Consider the following 8,551-nt stretch of genomic DNA (forward strand, 5'->3'; position numbering starts at 1 on the left):
CTTCCTCACCTATCCATACTGATGGATTTTTGAGCAAAACATCAATCCTATGGTGCACATGCAAACCCTAAAGCTTTGGATCAAGGTTTTTCTAATTGTACATGTAATAATCATCCAAAGCTTGTAAACCTTATCCCTATCATATAGAAATCAAAATTAACATAATGGAAGAAGTAAGAATGTTACCTTTCAATTGTAGCTTGAAGATCCTTGCCTTTGAGAGCTTAGTATCACAAATGTAATACCTCTAATCGATCACAAACACCAAAAACAATTGGAGAATATTAGAAAGAGATGAGGAGGCTCAAAATCGGCTGGTGATCCTTCTAGGGTTTTAGGTAGCCGATTTGAGGTGCCCAAGGGGTCCTTTATATAGCTGAAGAATTAGGGTTTCAGTCAAATACCTAATCTGGTTGCTTAATCCCTAAGCAGCCCATAGGAATCTTCCAGAACACCTAGCCTTGGACAAAATCCTTATGGGCTTCCATAAGATTTTGTCCACCTCTTGTCCAAGAGGTCCTCAACCCATTTTGCAATTATCTTATAATTATAATATCAGTCCCCTTAATTCAATTAACCTCTTTTGACCATAAAATTAACTCTAAATTAATTCTTGACCCATATTAATTAAATAATATGATTTCTCTTTTAATATATTATTCTCATAATATAATAATAAATCACATTTATCCTCTTTCTCCATTATTCATCCAGTCAAGTTGCTTTGGTGAAGGCAACCCAAAAGGACCATGCTACTATCGGGTCAAGTATATACCAATTATAGTTATGGGCTTAGACACCTAAACCAACACATACTTTCCTGAAGAATTATCCCGAATCCTCCAAGTCACCTTCTCATACTGATGCACCAAAGGCTCACTAAACCACATGACTACACCTGTTGTAGCACTTCCTAGACTCTCCTAGGTTCCCGACATCATCTTGCCATCAACTGCTGAAGAACTCCCCATAATGCCAGTCACCCACCTCATGAATGCCAACATTCGTGTAGTAACACTCCAATCTATAGGACGATTATAGGACACCGAACCCACACACCATAACTTATGCTAGAAATTCCACCCTCGTTGTCGGTTTCCTTATGCATGAAAATTATACATAGAACATGATCAAATAGATTGTCGAATAACAGAATCTACCCTAGAACCACAACCAGAAAAGGGACATGAAATAAGGCCAAATCAATTATTCTAGGGCTATAAGATCCTAACCGTATACAATTTTTAAAGCATACACTTAGCAATTATTGATTCCAATTGATATTCCCATCCCAACATAGCGTCTAATACTCCCAAGACTACAAGGCATCACATATCAGGCCAATCTACCACGAACTAACCAACACTAGCATGCGAGTCTACCAACACATACAATATACATACAAATGAATCTCTCCTAGCATTCTATCATGCAAGAACTGAGCAGATCCTTAGCCCTAACTAGCATGCGATTCACAAATTCATTAATCAATTCATGACAGATAACATGTATCAATATTCTGGGAAAACTTACTTGAGCTCGGCTGAATGCATGCACCACACCCTTTCTTATCTGAGAAAACTCTTTTCTTAAAATACTTTTCTTTTTGAAAAATTTAGTCAATCCTCAGTTTGAGTTCAGACACACCCGAGAGTATGTCTGAATCCCTCAAACCAAGGCTCTGATACCATCTTGTAACATCCCGAAAATCATGACATAAAAAAATTGTTTTTAGATTAGTAAATCGTTAATAAAAATCATTCCCATAAAACCAAGATAACCAAGATTTAACAAAATATCATCAAATCAGAGTAATTCAAAGAATGTAGAAACATGTGGTAAAGTTAAAAAAAATGAAAGAAAAATGATTTAAAAAGGGAAAAACAAGTCTTCTAATACAAGAAAGAGTGTGGTGCATGCAATCGACCGAGCTGAAGTAAGTTTTCCCAAAATACCCATACATGTTATCTGTTATGCTTTGATCTATGAATCTGTGAATCGTATGCTAGTTAGGGCTAAGGATTTGCTTAGTTTTTGCATGCTAGAATGCTAGGAGTGATGCCTTTGTATGCCGATTGTATGAGCTTGTAGACTTGCATGCTAGTTCTGATTAGCTAGTGATAAATTGGCCTGATATGTGTTTCGTGGTAGCATAGGAAGCATGGTATGCTGGTTTAGGTATGATTTGGATGTGTAGGGCAATCAGTAGCAAGAGTGAGAGCTCCTAGTATGAGTTGTAGTGCGTGGGATTGGAGTGCTACTGCTCGAATGCTACTTGCTTTGTGCTTTGTGGAACTCTTAGGTGATGGGAGTTAACTACTAAGTGAATATGTCAAGTCACATGTGACAAGGGTTGAATAATCTCAGAGTGATGGATTTGACCCATCACGCAACTCTTGTCTGAGTCCAACCGTTGTAGGGATGAGTCTGTTACTCGAAGGATCATCTAAGATTTGTTGCATGTGATTGTATTCATGAGGTGGGTGACTAGCATTATGAGGAGTTCTTCAACAACTGATGGCAGGGTGAGGTTGGGAACCTAGGAAGCCTAGGGATTGCTTCGGTGGGTTTTTGCTGTGTTGGGTCGCGAGTGTTTGGTGTATGAATTTGAGAAGGTGACTTAGAGGATTCAGGAGGATTCTTGAGAAAAGTATGGATAGGTATGGAAGGTAGTATTGGGCCTGTACTGACTGGGCCTGACACATAAGTCAAACCAAATCATCGAGGGGCCCAAGATATCGCTTTTAATCTCATAGGATAAAAGGAACAGATAAACTTTGACTTATATGCTTGTTTTATTTACTCATTAAATCATACACAACAATACGTTTTATAACATCAAGTTAATGATGCGTTTATGCATTATCAATGCACAACCAACTCGTAAACAACAACTCATATATCTAGGTTTACAGACTATATGATATCATCATCTCACAACCACTCGTGATTAAATTCCATGAAGTGATTCATGTGAGCACATGTTTAATCCATTACTCAAATCATATTTCAGAAGCACTCATGAACGTTGCAACAAACTTTTTCTATGTCTAAACGCTTTAGACAGTCTACAAGCCAATTCATGACAGTCTTCTTTCATACTTACTTCCAACGTATGATCGACTGTGGATAGTTTAAATAATCTTATTATTTAGGAAATCAAAACATGCAAAGTGAAACAATAGTAAATAATTAATACAAGACAGTAACTTTACTTATAAATAAAACTCCTTTATTTAATCATCAAATGTTAATTACAATTTGTATATTACAAGTTTCTAAAAGCTATCTAATCACTAAAACTAATATCATCCTTCAGCCAGATGCTCCTAGCGTGCTGCAAGTGCTTAACCCTACTTAGTCCCTTTGTTAGGGGATCTGTTGGGTTCTCCTCTGAGGATACCCTCTTTAATACGAGGAGTCCCTCTTCTACCTGATGTCTAATGAAATGATATTTTCTGTCGATTTGCCTGGATTTGCCATGATACCTCGGTTCCTTGGTCAAGGCAACCGCACCTTCGTTATGGCAGAAAATCTCCATAGGCTCCTTTATGGCAGGTACAACTCCAAGGTCTCCGATGAAGTTCTTTAGCCATATTTCCTCCTTTGATGCCCTGCTTGCTGCTATGTACTCTGATTCACACGTTGAATCAGCTACGGTCTCCAGCTTGGAACTTTTCCAAGTCACTGCTCTTCCCTTCAGGGTAAACACCCAACCCGACTGCGAATGGAAGTTATCCCGGTCGGTCTGAAAACTAGCGTCACTATACCCTCGCACTCTCAAGTCATCACTCCCACCGAGGATAAGGAACCATTCCTTAGTCCTTCGTAGGTACATGAGAATGTTCTTTACTGTGGTCCAATGTGCCCTACCACGGTTCCCTTGATATCTGCTGACCATGATCGAAGAGAAGGCTACAGCAGGGTGAGTACACGTCATAACATACATGATTGAGCCAATTGCGGAAGCATAAGGTACTCGACTCATCTCTGCTGTCTCGGCTTTGGTACTCGGGCTTTGAGTCTTACTCAACTTGGTATTGCTTTGGATTGGTAATCCCTTTTCTTGGAATTCTCCATGCTAAAACGTTTTAACACTTTATCCAAGTAAGTAATTTGACTAAGTCCTATTAGTCTTTTACTCCTATTTCTCAATATCCTTATCCCAAGAATATAAACAGCTTCTCCGAGGTCCTTCATAGCGAAGCACTTCCTAATCTAGGACTTATGTGACATCCCCAATTTTCACGGCCAGAAAAGACTGATTTTTGTTTATGCTTTATAAAAATCAGAGTACATCGTTTAATAAAATGTTGCGGAATTTGTTCCCAGAAAAACATGATAAATATGTTGTCAAAGCATTTCCGAAGAAATGTATTTTTATTCATTTTCAAAACTTTGGGATGTCATCGTTAATACAAAAACATAAGCATAAACAGAACTTATATCCATTTACACTAGTGATCTATGTATCTTTTAAATCTCTCAGTGTAATGTAGCTTCGTATTGATACCTGTGATACAATTAAGCTTGAGTGGGTCAGGTTGGGCAACCTGGTGAGTACATAGGGATTTCAATCCCACAATGTTATATCATATATATAATTTAGAACTCACAGAATATACAATTTCACCATATATATATATATATATATATATATATATATATATATATATATATATATATATATATATATATATAGCTAGGTTTAAATATTTCTAGCAAATATTGTATGCATGAATGGACCAATCACAAATTAGCAATTAATTAATTAATTTATTAAATAAGTAATGGTATAATAGTGATTTTGACTACATTTAATTATGGTAAATATTTAAAACCTTTAATATCCCTTAAAATTAGAGAAATCAGTTTAAAAACCCTATAAACCATCAATCTCCCTCATCACGTTTACCATCATTACTGACATCATATCACCATTGCCGCTTCTTCTTCCCCCCTCTCCGTCGCTGTCGCAGTACACCAACACCATAATTGTCGGACAACAGATAAGGAGTTCTTATTTAATTCCTAGCCTCGATATGTTTTTTACTCGATTTCTGATTTTGCAATGGAATTTCGTTTGAGAAAAACATGTTATTTGATTTGAGTTCAAAATAGGATTATAATGAGAGAAAAAAACCATGCTTCTAAGTGAAAAGTAGTAGAAATGATATTAATTAACAGAAAATTAAACAATGATTTACCAAGCGGCACTTTTGTCTGTTATTTGGAATTCCAACTTTGAACGTTTTCAAATATTATGATGTTTTGTTTATTTATTATATTTGTTAATGTGAATCGCAAGAAATCAAGGTTTTAAATCAATTATGTGTTATCTTAGTATTGTCGTTAAATGAATATTGGTAACACTTGTTTATCATATGTTCGCATAAAAAAACTTTTAATCTATATATGTTTACTTATCTATTGTATTTTCCATATCCAATTATATGAAGTATTTGCTGCTATCTAATTTTTCATTTATCGAATTATATGAAATATTGGCTGCTATCTAGTTTTTTTGATATAGTTATATAGCAAACTTCAAAATTTATGGGAATGAATGCAGATATGTGTTGATGATTCAATCTCAGATCTTGAATTCTATAATGTATTCTGTTAGAATTTAGTTATATAAATGTATTCTGTTAGAATGTCTGAGAATAATTATTAACAACAAGTATATTTGTTTAACTTGTAATGAATTTGTGATACTTTATGGTTGACTTTATAGTCTCTACTATATTCTGTTAGAATTTATAGTTTTTATTTTCTACTATATTTTGTCAAACTTTATAGTCTTTAATACATTCTATCAGAATTTATAGTTTTATTCTCTTAGAATGCATTAAATTTTTTTAATTTTTGAAACTTGATTATGTTTTCTTTGTATATTTAGGTTTTGAAGAGGCTAACATTGATGTGGAGAAGGAAGAAAACATAGAGAACGAGAGCGTATTATACCAGAATGTGTTATGCTACAATGTATAAAGTGTTGCTTAAAAAAAAATTCTTTCATAATAGATTAGTGTTTTTGTTAGATTTTGATGTTTTTTTTTTCTTTTTTCTTTTAGAATGTTGTTATTATTAAATGAATCACAATCATACAATGTAATTATTTGGTATATTATTAGTTCAAAATTTGATTTTGTGTAATCTTTCAGAATGTATTTACTAGTTTATGGTTGGCATTTCGTCATTCTGACAGAATAAAATCGAAAAATATATTTACTAATTTATGGTTGGCATTCTATGATTCTGACAGAATAAAATCGGATTTTTAAATTTGAATTAATTTAAAATATTAAGATTTTTAAAAATAAAGGAATTAATTATCCCTAAAAATCCGAAAATTTCCTTTTTTAATATAGGTTAATTGACTAAAATGCCCTTATGCTGAAATTTGTGTGATTATATGGTACATGTTACCTATTCTAATATCATAGACCCTCAGATCATGACATTTAATTATATTCCATCCGATGGTCCAGATCTGTGCATTCTGGCACACAATAGTTACTAGAAACAAAATAACCTAAGCCTATATGAAAGGAAAAATGACTTGATAGGGTAAGATACTTTTTGAAATGTACACATTTAGTCCTTTTTTTTTTTTTTTGTAAAATAAACCCTCCACGTCAGCAAAACCTATAGAATCCGGTGAAAATGACCTAATGTGTGCATATTATTAAAATATAAGGGTTTATTTTACAACAAAAAAAAAATAAAGACTAAATATGTATATTTCAAAAAATATTTTAACCTATAAATCATTATCCCAAAAATAATTACACGAACCTGTGAGAAGTAATTTTGTCCACCATTTTATCATTTTGTGAGACCAAAGAAAAATAACGTAAAAACTAAACATGTGATAAAGCACACCGGTCTTATTATCTTATAGACTGAAATGTCGTTTGAAATGTCAAGTCGTTCCTTTCAAAAGTGAAAGGTCTCCAAGCATTATCATTATGGTCCTACACAAGTACAATACATGGTGGATGGTCATAGCCTTCTAATTTTTTTTAATATATATATATATATATATATATATATATATATATATATATATATATATATATATATATATATATATATTAAAAAAAATTAGAAGACCAGGACCATCAACCATGTATTGTACCTGTGTAGTGTATATATATAAGGTGAGGTTTAATAGAGAACCATAATTAACCAAGGAACTAAGAAACCAATCTTTTTTTCAACTTTTAGAACTTATTTTTTATAAAAAAAAAATACAGAAATTCATAACTTTTTATCCTTTTTCCAATGATATAAAATTCGATTTTTTTTACGTCAAATTCACAATGTGAATCTTCGAAAATTCACAACGTGAATCCGGATTCATACGGTGAATCCGAAAAATATTTTTCATATTCACAATGTTAATATATGAATTTAGATATTTTTAGATTTTTTTTCGATAAAAAATAAGATCTAGAAATTGAAAAAAAGATTTGGTTCCTTGAAGAACCCACAATTATGGTTCCCTATTGAACTTTTCCCTATATATATATATATATATATATATATATATATATATATATATATATATATATATATATATATGTGTGTGTGTGTGTGTTCAGGTTTATTTGAGATCATTCTAATTTTATGAGACCGTGAGACAAAATTTAAAAATAACTTTAAAATGGAAAATAAGAGGAAAAATCCAAAAATTCTTTTTTTAATTACTATTTTCGGAACTTCAATTACGTAAAAAATTAAATAAATAAAATTACCGTTTTTTTTAAATACATGAAGTATTCTAATAGAATATTACACTGTAAATATTTTATTTGATTTTTAGAATGTTAGAATATTCTACTAGATTTGTCAGATATGTAGAATATTCTAATATTCTACTACAATATGTACAAAACTGTATTTTATTTAGATTTTTAATTTTTTTTGGTATTTTTAAATTTTTTTGGAAAATATATATATTCCGAATTTAGTATTTGAAAATTATTTTTTTCGAAAATTTTCAATTATTTTGCATTTTTAAAATGTTTTTTTTATCTACTAAATGAATGGGTAGGATTACGTCTCACGATCTCACAAAATTAGGCCGTCTCACAAGAACCTAACTGTTTATTTTATTTTATTTTTTTTAAAGCTTATTTTTTATCAAAAAAAACTTAAAGTACAAAATTCATAACTTTTTATAATTTTTCCAATGATATGAAATTTGATAAAAAATTTTACTTTTTTTTTTCCGTTAAATTCACAATGTGAATCTGAATTCACACGATGAATCCAAAAAATATATAATTTAATTTTTAGCATTCATAATGTGAAAATTTGAATTTAGATATTTTTAAATTTTTTTCGATAAAGAATAAACTCAAATTTAGAAAGATATTTGGTCCTTGGAAAACCGTTAATAATGGTTATATATATATATATATATATATATATATATATATATATATATATATATATATATATATATATATATATATATAACCATTATCTTTCTAAAAATAATCTAAAAATAATTTTAAAATGCAAAATAAATGGAAAAATC

Source organism: Lactuca serriola, chromosome 3 (assembly GCF_051521515.1).
Source record: "Lactuca serriola cultivar US96UC23 chromosome 3, Lser_US96UC23_V15, whole genome shotgun sequence".
Classification (NCBI taxonomy): domain Eukaryota; kingdom Viridiplantae; phylum Streptophyta; class Magnoliopsida; order Asterales; family Asteraceae; genus Lactuca; species Lactuca serriola.